This window comes from Phalacrocorax carbo, chromosome 7 (genome assembly GCF_963921805.1).
Source record: "Phalacrocorax carbo chromosome 7, bPhaCar2.1, whole genome shotgun sequence".
Classification (NCBI taxonomy): domain Eukaryota; kingdom Metazoa; phylum Chordata; class Aves; order Suliformes; family Phalacrocoracidae; genus Phalacrocorax; species Phalacrocorax carbo.
In genome coordinates this window covers 6,789,470-6,800,037 of record NC_087519.1, presented here as the reverse complement: position 1 = coordinate 6,800,037, position 10,568 = coordinate 6,789,470, and the positions used below count along the sequence as shown (strand labels likewise).

General features: G+C 41.3%; 1 long non-coding RNA gene across 2 annotated transcripts; it reads left to right on the top strand.

Moving 5' to 3' along the window:
* Window positions 1-10,201, top strand: LOC135314269 (uncharacterized). 2 transcript variants are annotated; one of them, XR_010373724.1, is made up of 4 exons: window positions 1-565; window positions 4,096-5,913; window positions 7,940-8,226; window positions 10,034-10,201. It is a non-coding gene; the product is annotated as an uncharacterized LOC135314269 (long non-coding RNA). The 2 variants fall into 2 exon arrangements; XR_010373723.1 differs by having other exon boundaries at window positions 7,940-10,201.
* Window positions 10,202-10,568: the final 367 nt, after the last annotated feature.

Here is a 10,568-nt window from a genome sequence, read left to right as displayed (position 1 = left end):
ACGAGCAAGTAGGGAAGGATTTGGTTATCAAAGCAGAGGACTTAGATTCAAAAGTAATCGACAGAAGGAGATTACTTCAGCTCATAGTCCAGACAAGGGCTCTATCTCAATAAATTAGGCCACCCTCTCCTACAAACACAAGCATCTCCATGTGTGTTACCAGGTTCATCCAGGGACAAGGAGACGATGCCATTACTTTGCTGCCAACCTGGCCAAACAGCAGGTTTGCTAAAGCCCAGCTTTCAAGAATATTAATAAAAATAAACAATTTTACCCTTTCTGGTCTTGCTTATAGCAGGCTGCTAATAATGCCTTATGAAGCTGCTACACAGTTCAATCAATAGTTTGATTTTTCTGCCCTAGTGCTGCCACAAACACAAACCGCACGCTAAACCGGCTAAGCAAGGAGCTGGCCACAGAGACAGCTGGAGCCAGAGAAGGGGAGATGCAGGACGTGGTGCCTTGTGACTTCTAGGAAACTTGGGCACGGACTGCTCCTGCCGAGCCCCATCCGCCATGGCCACTGCCGCATCCTGCTGCACCCATGGATCCACCTCAGTGCCCGGTACCGGTTATTTATTAATTTCTGTGTTGCCTGTGGAAACATTTGGATTTGACAAAGGGAAAAAGCGATTCAGCGTCCTTTGACTGAGGGAGGTTGATTTTCATTCGAGACAGAATGGCTCATTTTTACCTTTTTAGCTCCTGGAAGAGTAAAAAGTGAGAGGTCAAACCTGCATCACCATGACAACTCCTGCAGCGAGGGTTTTTGAGCAGATGAAGGGGAGTGATAATGGAGCTGAAGTTTCTGCCTGTTCTTGTAGTTGCTAGGCTTTTTGTTTTGTTTTTCCTTGTTTCTTTTCTTTAGGCCCTGTAAGGTGTGGCCCCATGCATTTTTCAGGTGCTGATGGATAACACTGGCCAGTTTAAAACACCGCCATACTCTGAGATCAGTCCTTGGTGTAGCACTGCCTGGACACACGTAGGGTTTATGTTAAACCATATAAAAAAGTAGATCGTAAGAGGTAGTCATGGAAGATCAAGTATCACCTCAGATGCATTCCTAACACTAATGTAGGTACAATGCACCAGCAAGTGCGGTCATATTATCACTTTTGTATCAAAGACAACTGTCATCTCAGCCTTTTCTGGCAACACATTTCGAGTCCAAAAATAAGCTTAATGAAACAGCCATTCTCTGAGGAAAGGAGGCATTGTGCTAAGGAAGAAATACAAAATGGGGTGGGGGTCGAAGGAGGTATACCCAGGAGGGGTTGCAGGTTGTACTGGAAGCTTGTTTGAGATGCTGAGCTCATGCCCTAATTTCCTAGACCTGCACAAGAAGGAATGTGTAAGAACAGATTGTATATAACTGAGTTTACAGCTATTGAGCAAAACTAAGTCAAACTGAAGTGATACAAATGATCCCCAAATTTTCTTCTACCTGGAAACTGAACCTAGTCCAGAGAAAAACAAGTGAAAGGTCAGATTAGTCACTTTTCTAGCATCTCTGTTTATTCCAGACACCTACTAAATATTGTATTTCCCTATGATGGGAAGCCCTCTCAGACTGGAACACGTGTGCGCTCCTTTGGTGCGCAAATGGTTGTAAAAAGGTTGTGCTCAAACTCCATCCAGATCCTCTAGGTGTTGTCCTTTGAACATGCTGCCTCTTCAGAAATTTTGCAACATCGTTTTTTCCTTGTTGTGGTTGCAACAAAAAATTAAACTGAACAAGAAATACCGAATCAGGTATTAGAATGTCAGAAAAGTTAATTTTGCTGGAAGATTTTGCGAGAATCAGACTTTAGTGAGATCTATACAGCCATCAGATAGCTATGCAGAGAGGAGGAATAGTCAGTTAACAGTAAAAAAGTTGTGAATGGCTATAAAATCTCAAGTTAAAGCTGTTCTCTGTGCCCAAAGGATTAAGTTAAAGCTTTTGCAGTGGGGATGAGCTATTCCATTTTTGCCTAGTGGGGGGTTTCTTATATCTTTTTCCAAAATGGTGGACATGTCTCTTATGTCAGTGTGGAGCTACACAGCCCATCATCCAGAAAGGCAAACTGCAAAGAAAGAGCATGGCTATGCTCTGTCTACCACCAGATTTGAAACAATAGCTGCATCAACACGTCCACCCAGCAAGAAAGCAGAGCTAGGCTATTGGGATCAGCCTGCAGATAAATCAACGTTGCAATAATAATTCACTCCTCATGCTGATTTAGAAGAGGAAGCCAATTCAGAGTTTCACAAGCACAAGGGCCAGCACAGAGCCCGGTGGGACAGTATGAAAGAGAATAATCAGTTCATATGGAAAGAAAGTGTAGATTATCAATTGCATAAAACACAGACCTGGCAGAAAACAGACAAGATAATTTCTGGAAAGGCCCTGGATTATAATCTGTGCTTCAGACAACTGATTTATGAACTGCTGGACTCTTGTGTTTTAATCAACCAGTCTGAAAAATTAGGTTAAATATGAAGCCTCTCTATGTGAGAGGATTGCAGCAACATTAATTTAAACAGGATGTAGGAGCATGACAGAAAATGCAATTCTGTCATTACAGTAATGGGCCAGAAATCTTAACTTTCCTCTTCCTGCAGTGTGACTGGGCTCTCTTGAGTCAGACTTGAATTTTAGGCATGGTCTCAGAGAGGGACAGACCACCTGTCTGCTGGTGCAGCTCAGGGCAAACTCTTTTTGGGAGCTCATTCTTTGAGGACGAAATAATAAATGCCAATCACATTGGCATCAGACCATTTGGAGGCTTTAATTACATTTGTTTGATTTTTATTTCTCACTGCAGCTTTACTCAGCCATTTCCAGGCACAGTGGAGTCAATGCAACCTGATGTTGTTTTCAATTTACTAACATCTCTCTGAAAAACAGACTCATCTCACTGTGGAAATGTTCTGGAAACAAATTACAGCCATTCCTCTTCCCCCCAAGAATAATCAAGTGCCAGAGCTTTATTTTACACTTTACTTGGATAATATTTGGACATAAATGATAACTGGCAATTGTGCTTTCACTGAACTTATATCTTTAACATTGCAAGCGATTCAGCTGGCGCTCGTAGACTTTTAATTTTTAATTTTAAGAAAAAAACTTTCCCACAGCAATAGAGTGCTCTGTCGCAAGACAAAAACCAGCCTAGGAAAGACCTATGGACTGGCACAGAAAGTATGAAATATCACATGAGCTCTGTAAGAACTCAGTACATCGTCACCTAACTCTTGGGAGAAGAAAACCACAAACAACGCATGTTTCTCTCTCCAGAGCTCTTCCTGCATACCTTTCATCCATGAAAGGTGCTGGCATGGCGAGCAAATATTGCTGTCCACAGGTTAAAGTTCAAACGCATCACTTGAGTAGATGAGGAGTTCAACCAAAGCAGAATGACTAGCCATTTCCTTCAGGGAGTGGTGACTGTGGGGCGGGGTGGGGAGAGATGTGGGTGTGTGGAGTAGGATGCAGACAGTCACAGCCCTTGTGCAGCAATTACCATAAAGATTAAATAAATACAATAGCCTAATTTCACATGGAAGTACACTTTAATTAAGTCTCTGCAGAACAATGAGCTGCTTCCATAAAAGCTGTGAAAATCATCACTAGGGACTGTCCAGAGGAAGAGAGAAACAAACAAGAGAAGGTCTCTTTGTATAGAAAATATGTACAGGAAGTATTTTGAAAAGCTGTTCCCAGTTAATTTACCAAGGAAGAATTAATAACCAACTCCAGTCTTTTGCTCTGTTTTTATATAAGTGCCATATCCCAGAGTCTCGTGGTGCTTACCAGACTGAGGGAGACACAACTCATTTGCAGACTAATTGTGAGTGCATCGCAATGTATTGTGTGTGATGTACACCAGTGGGCTTCGCTAGGACGAGATGCAATTGCTTCTGGGCTGCAACTTTTGTGCAAGACTAGCTCCAGGTGTATAAGGAAAAAACCTGTTCTTCCAACAAAGTTCATGGTGCATTCCTTATGTTAACTTAGGTACAGAGTTCAGGAGGAGATGCTAGGAGAGCATCACCTGTAGAACTTCCCTTCACTCAAAATAATTTCCCATTATTTTCTTTATATTCCTGTAGAGTCAGAGTTCCTAATGCACTGGAAGTTCTGCTTCAAAATGAACATATTTGCCACTAACTTTTCTACAAATACCTGGATGCATTGCTTGGACACAGGTAAGCTTGGCCAAGTTCATCATTATTCTCTCCCTGAGACCAGGATGTCCAACAAAGGCATTCCAGCTGCCAGGTGTCACATCAGCCACCCTATGACTTGTGACGAGTTTGAGCGCAGTAACACCTCCGGAACAGGTACCTTCATTGCAAAGGCAGAGTTGAGACATTCCCTAAACCTCATCTGGATACAAATCTTCAGAGAGTGCAGGTAACAGAGTGGTTTGATGATCAGCTGGTGTTTCTGGAGCATGATTTTCCCTTGAAGCCTGGGTGAGTAGTGAATATGAATTACCAATGGTCTTTTTTTTTCCCCTCATAATATATTAAAGAAAATTTATATATATTATAGAAAATTTATATAAATTATTATTATTATTTAACTATTTTATCACTTTAGAGACTGCCAACTGATAGCTTTCAGCTATGCAAGGCTCAGGCAGGTTAGACCTAGGGAAGCAGAAAATCACTTGATGCTCATATCAAGGTTGTACAGACCTTTCGTCTGTCACTGCCTTTGTTTGCTTTTTTTGTTTTTATGCAACTAGGTAACGTAGCTGGGCCCAGCTCCATGCCTGTTGTCTTGGGCATGACTGCACTGCAACCAGAAAATCATTACAGCCAGAAAATCAGCTCTCGGTGCATGCAAGTTTCTGCTGTCTGTTTGAAAGAGAGTTGAAGCACTTGTGGAGGTTTAATCGAAATCTGAATACATGTGACTGAAATTGGCTCTCCGTGATTATTTATACAAGTAAATCTCTGCTTCTCACAAATTCCCAGAAATCAAATGCCAGCCTTGTATGATCATTTTTTAAAGGAGTAAATATTTGTTGAAAAATCCTTTGCTGTATTAATTTTACTCTGCCGTCTCTCAGGCAGCCCTGATAGGGATGGAGAGACTCTGGTGTGCATCAATCAGCCTACGGAAGAGGGACAAAAATAGCTCATTACTTGGTCCATAAAGAGTTATCCTCAGCATGAAATGCAAACTTTTCAGGTAGCCAGGCAAAGCTCCTAAAATAGCTTGTTTTCCCCATATGTCTGCATACCCAGCTAAAATCTTCCAGGAAATGATCCCTATTTCAACACTAGGTACATCAGGTACAGGTATTTTAAGCAGGAGGTAGTTTAAGCAGAGTGCTGCATATTTCCATGTTTTCCTAACCCCCACTTGAAAGCACATTTGCCAGTAAGTGGTTTGTAAGTTTACAGTCAGCCATCACTACTTTTTCAGTGCTGTGTAATGTTGTCAGTCCCTGTTGCTGACCTTTTTTTTTTTTTTCCTTTACTTTCTCTCTTTCTCTTTTTTTTTTTGGCTTTTTTTTTTTTTTTGGTAACCCTTTTACCTTCTTTTTCCCTGCTCAGACCCATTAGCAGGATGTTGTGCAATATGGTGCTTGTCATCTGTTTCAAAGACACAGTGATGAGATACAGGTATGCCAGATGGATAAACCTAGTGTGACTAATTATTGTGTATTTGCCTTTAATTATTATCATTTATTACTAGAGAAAAGACAATAGAGGTTCCCAGACTCGGAAGGGAATGTCGGCAGAAGGGGAATTTTTTTCCCTTTACTTTTTTTTTTTCAAGAGACTGGCACATCAGCAAGAAAAGTTTTCTTCCTGGGGAAAAATACAAGCAAACATCAAGACCAGAGGAATCAACATGACCCATGCAATACTCTCCTTTCCCTGACACATACTTGAGGATCAGATATCTCACAGGTAATAAATAGTTTCTTTGTAATTATAGAACAACTATTGTCTTGACTGAACGGCCATGCAGGACGTAATGAATGTATGGATATCCTTCAGTGGTGTTCATGGATATCCAGTACAGGTTACAGGGGAGCTTTCTGTCCTCTCCCTGTCTGGTCTGGTCCTGGGAGATGTGTACAGCCTTGGCTCTGCCCTTTTGGCACCGAGAGAAAGGGGAGTGATCTGGTGTGGGTACAAACAGGCGCTTGGGTGAATGGGAGATGAGGTTTTTGGTTGATCCATAAGTCAGATGTACATCACGACCTCCATGAAGAGGTGAGACCTCAGGTCAGTGAGAGGCAATTTTTGAATGGAGTCACCGTAGCAAATGTTGTCAAAGGTTTCTGTGCCATCAGGCTGAGCCCTCGAGCCTTTAAACGGAAATTGCCTCCCTATCTGACCTTAACATGCTGGATTTCTACAGTGTTTGGCAAAAATGTAGATTTTCCTCTTTTAAGTATTGTAACCTTATTTTCAGTTAGATCCCTTCACAAATACACACACATTATAAACATGTGTTATTATAAACCAAACATTTTAAAACAACGGGGATATTTCTGTTGCATCTCAGTAGGCATAGGACAGACACTTTGCTCAGCTCAGGACCCACAGCCTGGCATCCTGGACTATTTTGCGGGCTAGAAGGTTGACAATGGTAGGAAACTTTTGGAAATGTTAATACTGTGGTCCCAAAAGCTGCTTTCAGTCTACAGCTGAATCAGCTACAATTTACAAGTGCAAGTAGGATTATGATGGCTCATAAGTCTGATCTTCTTGCTTATGGGGCACAGCACTTCAATTTAGGAGCAGCCACACTGATTTGGTAAACAGATTGAGGAAGAGCTTCGGATTTAGGCTTTAAAATTCATAAGGATCTGATTTAGTACATTTTACAGTGCTATTTTAGCATACTTGCTCTATGGCTAAATTGCACGGTAACCTAGAGGACTGGTGATATACCACAATCTATCGTAGATAATACAAGACATAATCAATGTCGCCAGGCTTCTGAAATATTTCTATATATAGTATTTGTCAGACAAGTACATGCAAAGGCGTTAAAAAACAAAGTCCGTACATGGATGATTTGCAAACAGGAGAAAAGGCTAAATTTGCCACTGTTTGCTCTGAATAGCTTACCCAGATTACAGGCCAATTTTGTTTTGGGCAGAAATATTTTCCATCACAGAGTCTGCTAAAGTCAAAAGAGTACTATTCCTTTGGCTGCAGGATGAGCTGAAGAGCTGGGTTGTATTTTGGGATTGGCAGTTCTGACTGTCTCCCTTTAAACCATTTGAACACAGTTTGATTGGGACTCGACTGAGCACTTAATAGTCTGTGATTACCTTGACTGTGGACATCTACTTTTAAATGAAATGCAATGTCATTATTATATATCAAGAAAAAACTGCCCCGATAACCAAAAAAATATTGCATTACATTGGAAGGCTGAGAATTAAATATGCAGAATCAACCTAATGAAATAACTTGCCTTTGGTTGCAAGAGCCTTCATCATTCTTAAGAAGATTTAAAGCTAATCTGACTTGGAGCTGTTTCAGTCCAATTATTTTTCAGCAATTTTTGGGGCTTTATTTTTCTTTACAGCAGCATTATTCAGTCTTGACAATTTTTATTTTGTTAATTTTTTGCCTATTGAGTAAACGGGAAATCAGTTCAGAACCATTCTTAAGTAGGAATGAAATGCCTTGTAATCCAATTTTGATCAAAATTCGCTTTGCTTTTCAGGGACCAACCAGCCTGTGCAGTTATCGCCGCACTGCACGGAGTTGATAATAAAGCAAAGTAAAGCTCGCATTCTTTTCCCACTGCGCGTGGTGGGAATGGGGCATTGTTCCGCTGGAGAACAATGAGCCGTTCCCCCAGCGTGTGGCAAAGCAGCAGAATGGCAAGAGGATGATTCCTCCCTGTGCTTCCACTTTTGTTTCTCAGAGGTTTACAGGTCCGAAGTAAACCCTTTTTTTCCCCCTCTAGGTGGGCGGTTCTCTTCCCTGGACACCTTCCTGTCTCCCTCTCCTGATGCCTTGTGTTCACAGAAGATAGCTCACTACTGCGGCCCCTTTTCCAAAAACAGTCTTGAGAAGGAGAGACGGATTCAGCTGTCCTCACAGACCTGTTTTACAGCTCTTCTGCCTTCCACTTCAGTATCCATTGCCTTTTGGTTATGCACAAAAAAAGGCCAAAATACATCACAAAACACATTATTTTTCCAAATAGTGGCTACACAAAGTGGCCTTGTACGTCTTATATGGTGCATGGAGGTATTCCATATTCCATGTTTTTTTGCTTTATGCTGGCTTCAGTGATGCCAGCTAGGTTCCTAACTGGCTTTTACTGTAGAAGCAATGCCTCAGGGAAGCCTTGCCCTTTTCATGTGTGACATTAGCAAAATTGGTGTCTTTGAAATGGTCGTTTGCAATCATGCAAAGCTGCTCCATTCCTCCTACAAATGTCCTTCTTCCTTTCCACCACTCATTTCCTCACCAGCTCCTCCTAATTATGGGACAAACTTTTCTCCATTTTTCTCTGATATCAGTTTACTTCTCAACATTCTCAGAGTTCCTGAGTATGTTTATGTTCCTTGTGACTTGCAGTGGCCTTGTGTTGATGTTGCTTCAGGTAGATAAGCAGTGGAGAGAAAATAAATGGGTTGAGGAACTCTGGGAACAATAGTGGGATTTGTAAGAGGGGGGACAGGCAACAAAGGACAAGAATGGGGGAAGGGGAGTTGTTTGGTCCTTAAAAACCTTTGGTCGTCACTCCCATACTAATGGAATGTGACCATTAGAGAACTTTCTTTTCTTCAGATTCACACTGAACACTGTAAAATACTCATTCATATACAGATACTGCCAGCTTATTCTTCTCCAGGTAGTTTAAAAAATGTCTCATGATTACAAACATATGATCCAGAACTGATAGCATGTAATACAAGCTCTGTTGTCGGAGAGGATGCCCAGATCTCTGGAATTTTAAGAACTAGAACAAATTCCACCATGTTGTGGATCAAATAATGAAAAAGTCATCTGTTCAAAGAGCAGCGGATACAGGATTACTTACAGATTTTATACATCTAGATTTGGCTAGTTACAATCATATAGACATCTCCCAACAAGGTCTTTGTCCCCTGCTCACCAAAAGGGCCAATAGTAAGAACTATATTATAACGCAAAAGGTCTTTTCCTAGGATGGGGCTGAGCATTGAATATCAACAAATTTTACCAACGATAGAGCTTATTTTCCAGGTATCTGTCAGTGTATTATTCATCCACATGAACAGCACGAGCTTCTGAACCCACAGGATTCTGTGAACAAGGTTGTAATGGAGGACTGCACTCCTGTGTGCGGCGGGGCTGCTCTCAGAGATGAGCTTTGGCTGCGTACCCGAGTCTGGGTTGTCACATAAACCAATTATTAGATGGAGGGATATGTAGATAAGTAAATAATCATCTTAACGTTATCAGCAACTGCCAGGTTAGGAGAGGTAACACATCAGTATGAGACGTGACTAAATGCAACTGTCTGGTACCCTCCCAAGACACATAGCAAACACCATCCTTTCCTTGGTGGCAGAAAGCACCCAGGCTCATAACTAAAGAATGAACTTTTCAAAGAGATTGGGTTGTCTTTCCAAGTTACCTTTATTTTCAGTTACTCCTCATTAGTCGCCTTCCTTTTTTGTGTCTACTTTTCTCGACACATCTTGCAGTTTCTTGCTGCTTCATCCTTTCTGTTTTCCTCGCCATCTAACCTTAGAGCATTCCTCTCTTTCTTTCTCTCTGAAAATCTGCGTGCTGGTATTTTCCATGAATCCATCTGCATTGAATTATTTATAGATACAATAAAGTCTGCTTTTGTCTAATGTTTATTTTCTTTAATAACAAGAAACATGGGGAAAATGTTCCAAAGAACCAAAAAAGGACTTGACTTTTCCTGGACGCTAGGCAACAGTAGCCAAAAAGTACAAAACAAGCCGTAGGATGTTCGTAAGATGCCTTCTAAAAATAATAATCTTAGTATGTTGGTATCTAATGCGCTTTTTGCATTTGTTGTATTTCCCAAATCTAGGCCTTGGTTATAATGCTGTCGTGTCCTCCTAAAGGCTCTAATGGACAATGAGTTACTGTGGAGGCAATCAGGAACAATAAGCAGACGGATTACTGCTGGTGGATCTCTGGCCACATCTCTGCTACCTGTTTTCTTTGTCCTAAGTGTTTTAAATAGGTCATGGAGGTCTCTTACGCTGGTCATTCCTGACCAGTGACTTTATCTTGTATCTGGTAAAAATTAGAACAATATATCTTACTTAATGAGTCATTGTTAGTCCTTTGTTACCTTTTACTGCTTGTTTGAGTTTTCTTTTCAGTATGATTTAAAGGCTTTTCCCCTCTCCTTTTCCAGTGGAGGGTTTATGTTGCTCATTTGCTTCTTTCTTCCCTTCAATTATGCGAGTCATGCAAGCATTTCCCCTTGAACACTTTCCAGCTCCCCCCACCCCGTACCTCACTCCCTCTGTGTCCTCCCCCTCGTTTACACAGCTTCATTCTCCGCTGTGTTTCCTGCACTGCCTACACTAATTGCACTTAGCATGGATGCAGTGGGG